Raw genomic sequence first — 16,622 nt, forward strand, 5'->3', positions numbered from 1 at the left:
TTTGCTCACCCCTAGTCTCTTCTGTAGCTCACAACTGTCCATAGTTGTTCCTAGTAATTTTGACTCCTCTCACATATTAATCTACTAACCCCAGGTGTGCAAAAACACCCTTGCTGTGGGACACTCAGTGCACACCATGGAACCCAAGTTGGGTATTGCTTCACCTGAGGACTTGGGACTAACAAAGACAATCTGTCCTCTCCATGCAGCCATTCTGGAGAAAAGATATTGAAACACCAAAGAGGTCTCCATGTCAACCCCAGTTGGCTGTACTTGAGATTTAAGTACTTTGAGTAGGGAAAGGTAGCTTTTTCTGTCCCTATTGGTTAGTGCCCTGTTATAGTGGTGCTATAATATTAGATTGAATCTTTTTGCAATGTTCTGTAAAGTCTCACAATCTCCCTCCCAATTGTTCAGCAATTGGAAGGACAAGTTCATGGGTCCCCTCAACCTTGTTTCTTTGTTGACATCCCTCTCTGCAGTCTTTCCTGGGTTATACCCACAAACTTTCCCCTGATACAGGGTCTGGGGTATTGCTGATTCACTATTTCATGCCCCATTTACATTCTGGCTACAGTAGCAGTGATAGTGCTGAACATAAAAGCACTTATTTATATATACCTCTTAGAGGAACTGTCTTGTCTTTTGCCATGCTCTAATTGGATTGTTGGGTCTTTTAGTACTGGATTTTGAGAGTTCTTTATAAATTTTGAATATGATTTCTTTGTCAGCTATGTGGGTTACAGATATTTTATTTGGTTCCATGGCTTGTCTTTTCACTTCTTTAAAAAAAATCTTAATTGCCATGTAATAATTGCACATACATATGAGATACTCTGTGGTATTTTGTTATGTACAATGTATAATTTTTTGTATTTTTGTCACCTCAAACATTTATCACTTTTTTATTTTTATTTTTTAGGTATATATGATAGCAGAGCATTTTTTAAAAATATTTTTAATTTTCATTGGACCTTTATTTATTTATTTATATGTGATGCTGAGAATAGAACCCAGTGTCTCAAACATGTGAGGCAAGCATTTTACCACTGAGCCACAACTCTCACCCCAACAGTAGAGTATATTTTGGCATACAGTGAATCTTTAAAATTCTCTCCTCAAGCTATTTGAAATAGCTTTTCACTTCTTAGGGTCTTTCACAAAGCAGAAGATTTCAATTTTACTAAAGCCCACTTTCTCAATTTTGTTTTTGAAGTCATGAGGCCCTATATCCCAAATGTTTCCCTCTATGTTTTCTTCTAAAAGCCTTATAGGTTTGTGTTTTACATAGAAACCCATGATTCATCTTGACTGATTATTGTATAAAATGTGATATTTAGGTTAGGTTGTTTTATTGTGGTTTTGCTGATGGGCATCCAGTTTGCAAATGGATATCCGTCTGTGGAGGAGTCTATCCTTCCTCCATTCAACTGCTTTTGTACTTTTGTTAAAAATTATATGGCCATTTCTTGCTTTAGCAAACGTACTAAAAATGGAACAATACAGAGAAAACTATCATGGCCCCTATGCAAGGATGATGTGTAACTTTGTGAAGCATATTTTATTAATGCCACTGAATCATATACTTGAAATAATTTAAATGATACATTCCATGTTGCTTTTTATATACTTTTTTAAAACAGTAATTTAATATACCAACAATGATTGAATTATAATTCAATTATAATTCACTTCAAGTTGGCAAACTGTATGATATGTGAATTACATCTCAATAAAGTTTTTTAATGTAGCCAAAAGCAAATGATAATAATAAATCAATTGGCTGTAGTTGTGTAGGTATATTTCTTTGCTACAATTATAACTACACAAGTATAGTTATAATGCCTTTGTAGTTTTAATTTTGCTGTACTTGTATCTATGAACTTGTTAAGCTCACATATTAGTTCTAGGAATCTTTGTAGATTCTTTGGGATTTCCTACATAGAATATCATGGCATTTGCAAATGTAGATGCCATGGTATTTATTTATTTTTTCCTTTGCTACCTGTATGCCTTTTGTTTCCTTTTCTTACCTTTTCACTTATTGCTCTGTCTAGAATTTCCAGTATCCTGCAGAATAAAAGTGATGAGAACAGGTCAGGCATGGTGGTGCATGCCTGTAATCCCAGAGGCTAGGGAGGCTGGGACAGGAGGATCATGAGTTCAAAGCCAGCCTCAGCAACTTAGCAAGGCACTAAGCAACTCAGTGAGACCCTGTCTCTAAATAAAATACAAAATAAGGCTAGGGATGTGGCTCGTGGTTACTGTGTTCCTGAGTTCAATCCCTGGTACCTACCCACACCCAAAAATGTGATGAGAACAGATGTCTGTGCCTTTTCCCCAACCACAGGGGAAAAGAAGTCAGTTTTAATCATTAACTATACAGTTAGCTGTTGAATTTCTGGATTTCTGTATCAAGCTAAGGAATTTCCCTTGTGCCTCTAGTGTTCTGAATTATTTTTATGATATAGTCATGTGACTTCTATTCTTTAGCCAATTAATGAGGTAGGTTACACTGATAAATGTTTGAATATTGAACCAGACTTGCACATATATCACTAAGTTCTTTTGCTTAATTTTAATCAGATTTGTTTTGTTAATAGGTTGTATGTTTCTACATATTTCGAAGATTAACCTCTTGGCTTGAAAATATTTTCTCTGATTCTTTAATTGCCTTTTCTTTTATTTATTTATTTTTTTTAAATTTTTATTGTTGGTTGTTCAAAACATTACATAGTTCTTGATATATCATATTTCACACTTTGATTCAAGTGGGTTATGAACTCCCATTTTTACCCCGTATACAGATTGCAGAATCACATCAGTTGCACATCCATTGATTTACACATTGCCATACTAGTGTCTGTTGTGTTCTGCTGCCTTTCCTATCCTCTACTATCCCCCCTCCCCTCCCCTCCCCTCCCCTCTTCTCTCTCTACCCCCTCTACTGTCATTCATTTCTCCCCCTTGTATTATTTTTCCCTTTCCCCTCACTTCCTCTTGTATGTAATTTTGTATAACAATGAGGGTCTCCTTCCATTTCCATGCAGTTTCCCTTCTCTCTCCCTTTCCCTCCCACCTCTCATCCCTGTTTAATGTTAATCTTCTTCTCATGCTCTTCATCCCTACTCTGTTCTTAGTTACTCTCCTTATATCAAAGAAGACATTTGGCATTTGTTTTTTAGGGATTGGCTGGCTTCACTTAGCATAATCTGCTCTAATGCCATCCATTTCCCTGCAAATTCTATGATTTTGTCATTTTTTAATGCAGAGTAATACTCCATTGTGTATAAATGCCACATTTTTTTAATCCATTCGTCTATTGAAGGGCATCTAGGTTGGTTCCACAGTCTTGCTATTGTGAATTGTGCTGCTATGAACATCGATGTAGCAGTGTCCCTGTAGCATGCTCTTTTTAGGTCTTTAGGGAATAGACCGAGAAGGGGAATAGCTGGGTCAAATGGTGGTTCCATTCCCAGCTTTCCAAGAAATCTCCATACTGCTTTCCAAATTGGCTGCACCAATTTGCAGTCCCATCAGCAATGTACAAGTGTACCCTTTTCCCCACATCCTTGCCAGCACTTGTTGTTGTTTGACTTCATAATGGCTGCCAATCTTACTGGAGTGAGATGGTATCTTAGGGTGGTTTTGATTTGCATTTCTCTGACTGCTAGAGATGGTGAGCATTTTTTCATGTACTTGTTGATTGATTGTATGTCCTCCTCTGAGAAGTCCTCCTCTGAGAAGTGTCTGTTCAGGTCCTTGGCCCATTTGTTGATTGGGTTATTTGTTATCTTATTGTCTAATTTTTTGAGTTCTTTGTATACTCTGGATATTAGGGCTCTATCTGAAGTGTGAGGAGTAAAGATTTGTTCCCAGGATGTAGGCTCCCTATTTACCTCTCTTATTGTTTCTTTTGCTGAGAAAAAACTTTTTAGTTTGAGTAAGTCCCATTTGTTGATTCTAGTTATTAACTCTTGTGCTATGGGTGTCCTATTGAGGAATTTGGAGCCCGACCCCACAGTATGTAGATCGTAGCCAACTTTTTCTTCTATCAGACGCCGGGTCTCTGATTTGATATCAAGCTCCTTGATCCATTTTGAGTTAACTTTTGTTAAATTGCCTTTTCATTCTGTCATTTCCATTGTTGTCCAGAAGCTGTTTAGTCCAATGTAGTCCTGCTTCTCTATTTGTGCTTTCATTGTTTGTGTTTTGGGATCTCACTCAAGAAATCAAGAAGTTTTCTGCCTATGTTTCTTCTAGAAGTTTTACGGACTCAGGTCTTAAATTTAATTTTTTAATCCATTTTGAGTTGATTTTAGTGTATAGTGTAAGAACAATTTTTTCTTTTGCACGTGAATATCTAGTTTTCCCAACACTATTTGTTGAAAAGACTATATTTTCTCCGCCATGTATTCTTGGCACCCTTGTAGAGGATCAGTTGACTGTATATGTATTGCTTGCTTTCTGGGTTTCAATTCATTCCAATAGTCTGTGTGTGTGTGTGTGTTTTTTTTTTTTAAGTTGTAAATGGACACAATACCTTTATTTTTTTATTTATTTTTATGTGGTGCTGAGGATCGAACCCAGTGCCTCATATGGGTGATGCAAGTGCTCTTCCACTGAGCCACAGTCCCAGCCCTGTGTATGTCTGTTTTTATGCCAGCACCATATGATTTTGATTACTATGGCTTCATAATATATATTGAAATGAGAAAGTGTGATACTTCCAGCTTTATTCTTCTTGCTAAAAAATACCTCAGCTATATAGGATATTTTGTAATTCCATAGAAATTTTAGTATTCTTTTTATTTCTGTAAAAATGCCATAGTGATTTTGATATAGATGTATTGGATTTGTAGATTACTTTGAGAAGTATGGACATCTGAACACTAGTACTTCTTCCCATTCACGCTCACTAGGCATTTTATCATTCATAAAATTTCTGTTTTGTTGAAGGCCTTTGATTTCTTTCATCAGTGTTTTATAGTTTTCAGTGTTCAGGTCTTTTACCTTCTTGGTTAAGTTTACTTGTCAGTATTTTATTATATTTGATACTATTGTAAATTGGCTTGCTTTCTTTATTTCTTTTTTGGATAGTTCATTATTAGTGCATAGAAATGCAATGGACTTTTGTAGGTTGATTTTGCATCCTGCAGCTTTAGTAAGTTCATTATTATTTCCAATAGTTTTTTCTTTGCAGTTTTTCTACATATAGAAATCATGTCATCTGCAGAGATAATCCAGTAAAATTATCTGGATGCCTTCCATTATGCCTTCTTGCATAATTGCTCTGGCCAGGACTTCTAGTACTATGTTGAATGTTAAGTGGTGAAATTGATCCTCTTGTCTTGGCCTTGAACTTAGAGGAAATTTTCAGTTGTTTACTGTTAAGTTTGATGTTAGATGAAGGCTTTTCACAAATGGACTTTATTGTGTTGAGTCAATTCCTTCTAACCTTCCTTTCATTTATTTATGCTTTTATCTGAAAAGGTTACTGGAATTTTGGCAAGTGATATTTTTCTGTGTCTCTTGAGAAGAATATGTGATGTTTGTCCTTTATTCTGTTAATGTGTATCACATTGAATAGTTTGCATATATTAAGCCATCCTTGCCTCATAGAGATAAACCCCACTTGGTAATATTGTATGATTCTTTTGATGACTGTGTGGTTTGATATTATTTAGTTAGTGATATTTGCATCCATGATCATCTGGTACATTAGTTAGTAGTTTTCTTTTCATATTGTATTTTTGCCTGTTTTGGTATCAAGGTGATGGTGGCCTCTTACAATGAATTTGGAAGTGTTCCCCTTTTCTGTTTTGTTGAAGAGTTTAATTTGTCTTAAAATGTTTAGTAGAGGGCTGGGGATGTGGCTCAAGTGGTAACGTGCTTGCCTGGCATGCACAGGGCACTGGGTTCGATCCTCAGCACCACATAAAAATAAAATAAAGATGTTGTGTCCACCGAAAACTGAAAAATAAATATTAAAAAATTCTCTCTCTCTCTCTCTCTCTCTCTCTCTCTCTCTCTCTCTCTCTTTAAAAAAAAAAAACTTTAGTAGAGTTCACCATTGAAGCCATCTGATCCTAGGCTTTTTATTGTTGGGAGGTGTTTGATTTCTCAGTCTCCTTTATTTGTTATTGGTCTTCTCAGGTTTTTTATTTTTTCTTTAATCAGTCTCAGTAAGTTATGTTTCTAATTATTCTTTTCTAGGTTGTCCAATTTGTTGACATGTATCATTGTTCAAAATAGTCCCTTAACATTCTTTCTATTTCCATACCATTAGTTGTAATGTCTTCTTTTTCATTTCTAATTTTATTTATTTATGTCTTCTTTTTTCTTAGTCTAAGAATGTGTTAATTTTTTTATCCTCCAAAAACAAAAAAAACCCTTAGTTTCACCAGTTTTCTCTATTGTTTTCTATTCTCTAATTTATTTCTTCATTAATATTTATTGTTTCTTTCTTTCTGCTAACTTTGGGCTAATTTGTTCTTTTTAGGTCCTCGAGGTATAAAGATTGAGAGCTTTCTTCTTTTTTAATATAGATGCTTATTAGTATAAACTTTCCTCTGAGAGCTGCCTTTCTGTATCCCACAGGTTTTGGTATATTATATTTTCATTTCCATTTGTCTCAAGATATTTTCTAATTTCCCTTTGACATCTTCTTTGACAAAACAATTGTTCAAGAGTATGTTGTTTATATTCCACATATTTGTGAATTATCCCAGTTTCATTTCATTCTGGTTGAAAAAGCGTTTGATACAATTTCAGTTTTGTTAAATTGGTTAAGCTCATTTTGTGACCCAGCATATGATCTGCCCTGAAAAATGTACTATGTGGCTTAAAAATGTGTCTTCTGTTGCCATTGGTGGAATTTTCTATATATGTCTACTAGGTTCATTTCATCTATACTACTGTTCAAGTATGCTGTTTCCTTTCGTATTTTCTGTCTGGATAATCCATGCGTTATTGACAGTGGAATACTGAAATCTCCTACTATTATTGTATTGCTGTCTCTTTTTCCCTTCTCTGTCCATGGAAGCAGCCTCTGTAAATTTCTACAGCTTTACTTCCTGAGACAGCTAAGTACTTTACTTCCTGAGACAGCTAGGTACCTGAGCCACAAACTCACACAGGTCCTTTTCCTTCTTACCATCTAAGTGTTGACTGTCCTGAGTGCCTCCCTCCTGTCCCTGGTCCCTGAGGTCTTGCTCTTGCCCTGTGCACCTCTATGCAGCACTAAAGGTCACTGCAAGGATATGATGCGCAGTGAAGATGGGGAATCCTGCTCCGCTGTGGGCAGGAACCTCGTTCATGAGAACTTTCCAGGCTGTATCCACATGGAAGTGCACTGAACAAAATCTAGGTCCTGGTGGCCCAGTGTCAGGGGCTGATCTTGAGGACAAATACTTGTGGCACACACGCAGATATGGATCTTGTTTCCTGCTCATTCAGCTGGATTGATTGTGGCCTCGCTAGGAGGAAAAAGAAAAACACAAAAACTTTTCTGTGGTGAATGATTGGAATGTTTTAATGATACTGTTGTTTTTAATATAACAAAGATAGTATATGACTATTAGGGAAAGTTCAGAAAATACATAAAAGAGCAAAGATGAAATTAACAATTACTTAGAATCCTATTACTCAAAAGCTTGTGACTGATTGCATTTTTATTCCTTATTTTTATTATAAAAAATCATTACCTATGGGCTGGGGCTATAGCTTAGTAGTAGAGAGCTTGCTTAGCATGTGTGAGTCACTGGGTTTGATCCTCAGCACCACATAAAAATAAACAAATAAAACCAAGGCATTCTGTCCATCTACAACTATAAATTTTTTTAAAATCAATATATTCTCATGGGAACCAATGACTCTGGATGTGTAGTCTTGTTTTCCCCAGCTCAATTCCATCTCCCAAGATACATACTTAACCTTCCATACTTAAAAAAATATATATTTTTTAGTTGTCGTTGGACTGAATACCTTTATTTTATTTATTTTTATGTGGTGCTGAGGATTGAACCCAGGGCCTCAAACTCTACAACTGAGCCACAACCTCAGCCCTTCCATACCTTTTTTTAAAAAACTTATACAAATATAACTATTTATAGAGCTTTATTTTATTTCATTTTGCCTTATCAAGGGGTTAAGTAATATATCCCTCTGCAAATTGCTTCTTTCAGTTAACAATAAATTGTGGACATATTCCAAATATACATACATAGTTTTATGTGTGTATGTACATATCATATATACATACATGTGCACATACAGACATATATGTACATACCCACACATATATGCATACCCACATATATGTATATACACAAAACCCACATTGTTTTTAAAAAAATATTTTTCAGTTGTCAATGGACCTTTATTTTATTTATATGCTGTGCTGAGAATTGAACCCAGTGCCTCACATGTACTAGGCAAGCACTCTCCCACTGAGCCACAACCCTAGACCCATAAAACCCACATTTTTTAGGTAGCTGCATAGTATTTCATGGGCAGCAGGCTACATATACAAACATTGTGCACAGATATGCAATGCCATGGAGGTTTGTCTTTCTGTGATTGATATGTCTTCCTATGCTCTTTCTCTCTTCTCAGAGTGGGAAGGACAGAGAGGTTTCAACTTCAGTCTTCGAATCAGTGCTGTCCTGCACTCTGTGGCTACAGATCCTTCTTTGGAAAATTCTCAGTCTTCCCAAGCCCCTGCCTCCTCTTGGCATCCTGGCCACATAACTGTTGGACAAATACAATACTTTGGGAGCAAAGAAGGCACTTTTAATAATGAGTCTAGTTGTATCCAGGAATCTTACAGCTATTCTTGTGCTAGTCTCTACGCTAGGTGCCCATATGCATCCTATTGGAGTACAGGCTGCTGCACACAGAGCAACATGGGGTATATCCAAGCCCAGTCTTCTGCTGACACTTCTGTCCGCATCTGGCAGAATTCCTGTTCTCTCCTAGGACATGTTCATGCCTGAGAATGGGTGAAGGGAATCAACTCTCTGTCTCTGAGTCTTGGGTGCTTCATCCTGTGGTCCTTAATAACCCTTCCCTCAACAGGCATAGCTGGAAGGTGTGCCTAATGACCTCTCTGCAGAAGCACACTGAAACTTCTGGATCCTTGCTCTTCATGGGCACAGTTTAGCATGACCTGTGCCTTCCCACTCCCTCTCAGCTTTCTGCCCCTCTTCTTCCCTTTCCTGAATATCTTTTGGCACTACCCCCTCATATTCCTGCATTCTGCTTAGATTCTTTCCAGTCTTCTCCCACAATCCCAAAAAGAATCCAATGTAATCCATCCTTTTATTTTCTCTGTCATCCTCTCTGACATTCCTCTTCATGAGGCTTTTGGCCCAGGAAGTGCATAGGACATCCATATCTATCCTTGTCTCCTTTCCCTGCCAAGTCCCTTGAAGCAGTAGGCTTTTCATTTCTTACCATCAACTCTTGAGGTTCCCCTGTTCCTGGCAGATAGTCACATTTTATGATCTAGTCTGATCTAGGTCTCCCTCAAAAGGCCCTTGAGATGCTAATGGAACTGTTGGAATTTTAAAAATTGCTTACTTGCTTTTTTATCTCCACTAATCCTGGATTTCTAGACTATGTTCTTGCTAAGGAGATTAAGAAAGGTCAGCATAGCACTGAGACTCAGAGCTGATCAGTGGTCTCTTTGATTCTAAGTGTAAGTCAGCTTTAAAGGGGAAAGCTGCAAAAGCAACATGATTTAAGGAGGAAATGTGTGAATGTTCAAAATGGTATTATCATTACAGTGGAGTATGGTTGGATAAGAATTTTTCCCACCACTTTCCTATGGGTGATGTTCAGACTTTTGCTATATACAAAAATTGCTGAGGCGGGGAAACCTTTTATAAATGTATTTTTCTTTACTAGAACTACTAATTTCTTTTTTTTTTAATTTCTATAGAATAAACTCCTCAAAGCGTGATTCAAGGGCTGTGCAATTTAATTTTTAGTATCTGCTGGGACATCCTTTTTCAATTCACACCCCCACCATTAATGTATGAGGGGCTTATTCACATACATCTTCCCCACCACTGGTCTCATTCAGTAAAAAACAAAACTATCATTGCATTCCACACTTCTCTTACAACCTTATGAGATAGTAAATGATGTATTTTTTCATTCCATAATCAGCTATCTATATTCCCTCTTTTACAAGAATAGCTTTTGTCCATTATCCTCAAAGGCTACTGTTTTATTTATTTAGCAGCACTGTGAATTGAACCCAGGGCCTTGTACATGCTAAATAGTTGCTGTAATTACATTGAGCTATACCCCCAGCCCTTTTTACTTTTTATTTTGAGACAGGGTCTCACTAAGTAGCCAAAGTCTAGAACTTTTTAGCCTCTTGACTTATCCTTGCAAATTGCTGGGACTACTGGCACGAATCTGACTCTATTGTTCTTTTTAATTATCAATTGTGTACTTTCTTCATATGCCAGTAAGTCTAAATTTAGTCAAATTTGATGGAAATTTCTCCCAATGTCTTTTTTTTACTTTATTTACACACTTACATAAATATATATAAAATGAGAAGTGTGAGTTTTTACTAAAGGACTTTAAAAGCTAAATGAATAGATAATTATACCATGCTTTTAGTCTATTTTCTGTTGTAGCAACAGAATATCTAAGACCGGGTAATATATAAAGAAAAGAACTGTATTTATTTTCCAGCCCTAGAGGTACAAGAGAATGGTGCTGGCTTCTCTTTGGCTCTAGTGAGGACCTTCTGGCTGCATCACAACCTGACAAATGGCATCATGGCAGGAGCCTGTTAGGGAGTGGTTGCATGGCAAAACAGGAAGCAAGAGATTCAGGCACTGGGCTTACTAGTTTTATAACAATTCACTCTTTTGGCAACTAACTAGGATCCCATGAGAACAACATTGATCTCTTCCAACAACAATGCTTGCAATGACCTACCCATCTTCACTAGGCCCTTGTTACCATTTGGATCCGGAATGTCCCCCAAAAGCTCCTATGTTGAAGGCTTGGTCCCCAGTGCAGCGAGTATCAGAGTTGGGTGGGGGAAAGTGATTTCATCATCAAAGTTCTTTCCTCATCAATAAATTAATTTATTAATGAATTTATAATTGAATGTGCCTCGGGGGGATAGTGGAAACTGTAGGACGTGGGACCTAATTGAAGAGTGCTCTTGGGGTGTGCTCTTGGAGACTTTGGATATGAGTTGTTCCCCAAAAAACCTTTTGTTAATGCAGGAATATGCAGAGGTGAAGTTATTAGACTATGAGAGTATTACCCTATTACCCTAGTCAGTGGAGTAATCCATTTGATGCATTAATAATTTAAATAAACTTACTGGGTGGTAACTATAGCCAAGTGGGGTATGGCTGAAAGAATAAGGTCACTGGGGGTGTGTGCCTTTCAGGTTTATATTTTGTCCTGGTGTCTGGCTGTCTTTGTTTCCTGTTTGTCTTAGCAGCATTCTTTCACCATGTCTTCCACCATGATATTCTGCCTCACCTTGTGCCCAGAGCAATGAATTCAGCTGATCATGGACTAAAACCTCTGAAACCATGAACTTAAAATAAACTTTTCTTCCTCTAGATTAGTCTGATCAGACATTTTGATCACAGTGACAAAAACCTAACTAATATAGGGACTATTCCTTGTCCCTGGCCCTTCCTCCCCATCTGCCTTTCTCTCTTTCTCTTCTCTCTTCTCTTCTCTTCTCTTCTCTTCTCTTCTCTTCTCTCTCTCCTTCCTCCCCCCCTCCCCCCCCCTCTCTCCTTCCCTGCCTCCATGAGGTGAGCAACTCTGTTCCACCATGCTTTCTCTCTACCCTGATGTTCTGACTTATCACAGGCCCATAGCAATAGAGCCAGCCAATCGTGGACTGAAACTATGAGCCAAAATGAATTTTTCTCCTTTAAGTTGATGTTCTCAGATATTTTGTCATAGTGACAAAAAGCTGACTGGCATAGACCAAACTCTTGAAGGTTCCATCATCATTCAACATCACTACTTTGGGACCAATCTTCCAACATGTGATCTGATCTGGAATCTAGGTCTCTCTCAGAATGCCTCTGAGGTGCTAATGGAGCTGTTGGGATTTAGAAAATTGCTTTCTTGCTTTCTCTGTCTCTGTTAAGACTGGATTTCTGGATGATATTCTTGCTAAGGATAGTAAGAAAGGTCAGCCCTAAGAAGCTTGGGGGGTACGTTCAAACCATATTCATACAATAAACAGATGGGAAACTAAATTTGAAGACATCGATACTTTTGAAATTAATAAATAAATGTAATGCAGTACCCTAGATTTTTTTTTAAACTGAGATCAAATTATCCTCAAATATAAGCAAGAAATGCTTGGAAAAGAATAGTAAGAATAGAATTGTATCATATACTGCAAATATCAGATAGCAATTCTAGTCAGAAGAGTATATGATATTGGCAGCAAAATGAAAAAAATAAAAAATAAAAATCACCAAAAAGAAAGTAGAGTTGAAGTATAGATGTATTTTAATTTACTGGGAAAAGACACATTCAATAAATGTCAACCATGTTGGAAGAAAATAAAATTGGATGACAATAATGTACCTATGTATGTGAATAAATTATAGATATAGGGTAAAAAGCCAAATTATAATAACAATTTAAAAATTTAGAATATTATCCCACATAATCTCAATTGAAGGAAGCCTTCTTAAGTGAGGCAGGAATCCCAGAATGATAAAGAAATAGATTAGCAGATTTGACAGTATGATAACATTTTAGCCTATTTTCTCTTGGTCTTTGATATATGCAGCTTTGCATTCTTGAGATTATTCCACATACCCAGTTTTTTTGTGTGTGTGCTTTTTCGCTTCCTAAGTGTTCCACTGTGGCCTATGAAACTTCAAAAATGTAATTTCATTGTCTCTATATACTCTAGTTTGTACAGGTGCTATCGTTTGTTTACATTTTTAAATAAAAGTCACAATTCTTTGTATTTCAAAAGTAGAAAGTACTTTCTATAACATCTTGAATAGAAATTTGAGGTGCAAGACACATGACATACCATGATACAGCTCTCAGGAGGAACAGTCCAGTGCCATATAGTAAATTAGACTTCATGTTCATGAGTGTCTTCCAGCGGGAAAACATTTAATAAATTATTAGCATTATTTAGTATAAATTGGGAAGAAATTGATTCAATCTTTTCCCTATACCATTTATTTGGATAAATAGAGGATGGACAGGAATGAGATCCCTCAGAATGCAAGTTATACATGTGGCAAAATTAATGTATAAAATCAACAATGTATCCAAAGGACTTTTTTCCCATCATGGTGATCCTTTTCTATTCAAATAGAAAATAGTCTTTATTCACCTATAATTAGCAATAATTACTTTTTAATTAAAATTTTAAGATTATCACATATTCCATGATAATAAAACAAACTGATGTCATAGTAAGTGACAGACTTTGCTAGCATCTTCTTTGTGTTATTACACAAATCAGTACTGGATGCAAAAAAACACACTGTATAATGATTTTATAGGTAAAATTTAGTACACAGGAAGTTACTTTGACCATTTTAAATTCAACTCCCTTCCATTATCTACAAGAATAAAACTACCCTGCAATTCTTTTTTAAAATTATTCATTTTAATTAGGTATATAGGACAGCAGAATGCATTTTGATTCATTGTACACAATTGCAGCACAACTTTTCATTTCTCTGATTGTATGCAATGTAGTCTTGCATCATATGTGCCATCATACATGTACCTAAGGTAAGAATGTCCATCACATTCCACCATCTCAAGGGACTTTTCTTTGCCAGCACACTTAGGACTTTGATAAGATGAATATTTTTAGGAGTCTTGGAAAGAGGACTAAAAATTTGGTTCTGCAAATTATGACAGTAATTCAATGTTACAAAATATTCTTGAAGAGATATCCAGAAGAAAAGAGGGCATCCTGTGGGCAGTCACAGCTTCAGGCAGTATTGGCTACACATCAGCCTAGGTTCTGACCTCATGTCTTTCAGGATAGTGTTTCCATAGAGGAATAACATTTGCATATTATTTGGCTTTTTTAAATTATTTTTTTAGTTATAGTTGGACACAATACCTTTATTTTATTTATTTATTTTTATGTGGTGCTGAGAATTGGACCCAGCACTTCACATATGCAAAGTATATTTTAATTAAACATTTAATTTTGAAATAATCATAAATTCATATGCAGTTATAAGAAACTAGTATAGAGTTCCAGTGTACCCTTTACCCAGTGATAGCACCTTGTAAAACTATGGTCCAGTATTAAAACCAGGGCATTTATATCAATGTAGTCAGTATATAAAACATTTCCATCCCTATGAGCATCCTTGATGTTGTTCTCTTATATCCACAGTGCCTTACCCAACCCCATCCTTAACCCCTGATAATCATGAATCTTTCTTTATTTCTATAATTTTTATATTTTAAGAATGTTATATGAATGGAGTCTTACAGTAAGTAATCATTAGAGTTGTTTTCTTTTTTCTTTTTTTAGTGGGTTATAACCTTTTTATATTTATATCAGAGCATTATAGTTGTACACAATGGCGGTATTTGTTGTTACATATTCATACATGCACAATAACAATAAAATTTTTTTTAATTTCACCAATATGTTGTTTTTACTCAACATGATTATCTGACTATCCATTCAGATTATTGGCACATCATGAGTTTCTTGCTTTTTCTTACTGAGGAGTATTCCATGATACAGATGTTCTATAGTTGGTTTCACCATTTACCCCTTAAAGTCTTTGGGTTGTTCTGGGCTATTATGAAGACTGCTATGAACAGTCCTATAAGGAGGGTTTACATGTTCATGTAAACATAAGACTTGATTTTTCTTGGGTAAATATCCAGGAATCCAATTGCTGAGTTGTAGTTACTTACATGTTTAGCTTTCTGAAAAATTGTAAAATTACTTTCAAGAGTGGCTGTATAATTTTACATCCCCACAAATAATGTATGAATAATCTGTTCCTCTATATTATTGCCAGCACTTATTGTTGTCACTATTTTTATGTTTGCCATTCTGATAAGTATTTAGTGATATCTCATTTTGTTTTCATTTTCATTTCCCTGATGCTACTGATATTGAAAATCTTTTTATGTCCTTGTTTGCCATCCACATATCCTTCAGTGAAATATCTCTTCATGTCTTTTTTGAATTGGAATTTGTTATTATGGAGTTTTGAGAATTCTTTATGTGTTCTCAATAGTAATTTTTTGTTAGATATGAGGTTTGCAAATATTTTCTCCCAGTCATTAACTGGTTTTTTATCCTTTTTGACAGAGAAAAATTTCTTAACTTTGATGGTTATTAATATTTACTTTTCTGGATAATGCTTTTGGTGTCAGGTTTAAGAAAGTGAGAAACATGCTTACCTGTCCAAACCCAAAGAGTGGACTAACAGACACAGCCTTGCAAGATCAGATGTCTGGTGGGGAGCAGACATACCCAGATTGGATAAAATCAGCATTTTCTCTCCTAGGGTAAAATGTCCCTCCCCCAATCCCTCATTAGCTGAGTACTATGGGATGCACAGTCTTCCCAAACTCCTGTGTTTTACTGTCTCCTATTGGGTTAATTAAAGAAATATACCTTTAGTTGTTTCCCCCCCACACTTGGGTCTCTTGTGGCTGGAAGTCCTTTCCGGAATTGAGTTCCTTTTGAAGTTGAAGTTGATTAAGCTCCTTTCCTCTTACCTCCTCTTTTATACTTTGGTGTTAACTTCTTGTAACTTTCCCTTCTTCTCTCCAGCTGTCTTTCTTACATCATGATTTTACATTTAAGGCTAAATTTTACATTCTGAAAATAGACCACAGGACTTTCTATTTCACACAAGTACAACTCCTTGCCTAACCCTCACAACACCTCCCCTGTATTAATGGTCTCTCATTAACTCTTAGAACCATACCGTTAAATAGGTACCATTGTCTCTGTTTTTAAAAAGGAGAACTGATGCTTTTAAAGGACACCTGAGTTGCAGGGAAGAAAGAGGAGGGAGTTGTCTTTGTGGGAGAGGGGGTCAAGCAAAAGATTCCTTTTAAGAAGAGGACCCCTGGACATGTTTGATACGAGCTGGGAGAAGTAAATGGTAGACAGAGCTTGTGGATTTGGGGTAGCAAAGGGATTATCATGGAAGATGGGTCTCTTGAGAAACAAGAACAAGTGAGCTCTTGAGACCACATGAGAGGAGAAAAAAAAATGGGAAGATTAGTAGAAGCCAATGCCCAAACCCTTAGTATCCTCTAACTGAGTGGTTTTCCAGTGGTATGGCTTGTGAGATCACAAAGTCCGGAGAAACCCTTGCCCTCCAGAATTTCTGATTCAGTAGATCTGGGTGGAACTTGAGAAACTGCATTTCTAACAAGTCTCACAGTGATGCTGAGGCTGAGGTCTAGGGGTTCTACTTTAAGAACCACTGCTCAGGAGGAGGGAAGATGGCGGCGAGGGGAGTGCATTACCCCCGTGTGCTGCTTCACTGTGTGGGAGTATGACAAGTCAGGACGGCTAAAGGATATCTTGTTAGGAATTTCCAGCAATAGTGGGGTGCGCCGGAACCTGGAGGAAG

At 36.5% G+C, this 16,622-nt stretch overlaps 1 protein-coding gene and 1 pseudogene across 3 annotated transcripts in view; both read left to right on the forward strand.

Annotated features, from left to right (window-relative positions):
* The window catches only part of Otud7a (OTU deubiquitinase 7A), a 344,362-nt gene that overhangs the window by 155,586 nt on the left and 172,154 nt on the right, over positions 1-16,622 (forward strand). The gene's annotated exons all lie outside the window — the stretch shown is intronic.
* Positions 1,470-1,569, forward strand: LOC124089537 (U6 spliceosomal RNA; annotated as a pseudogene).

Source organism: Marmota monax, unplaced genomic scaffold, assembly GCF_021218885.2.
Source record: "Marmota monax isolate L192 unplaced genomic scaffold, Marmota_monax_Labrador192_F-V1.1 WCK01_AAM20220418_F8-fsc00005, whole genome shotgun sequence".
Lineage (NCBI taxonomy): Eukaryota > Metazoa > Chordata > Mammalia > Rodentia > Sciuridae > Marmota > Marmota monax.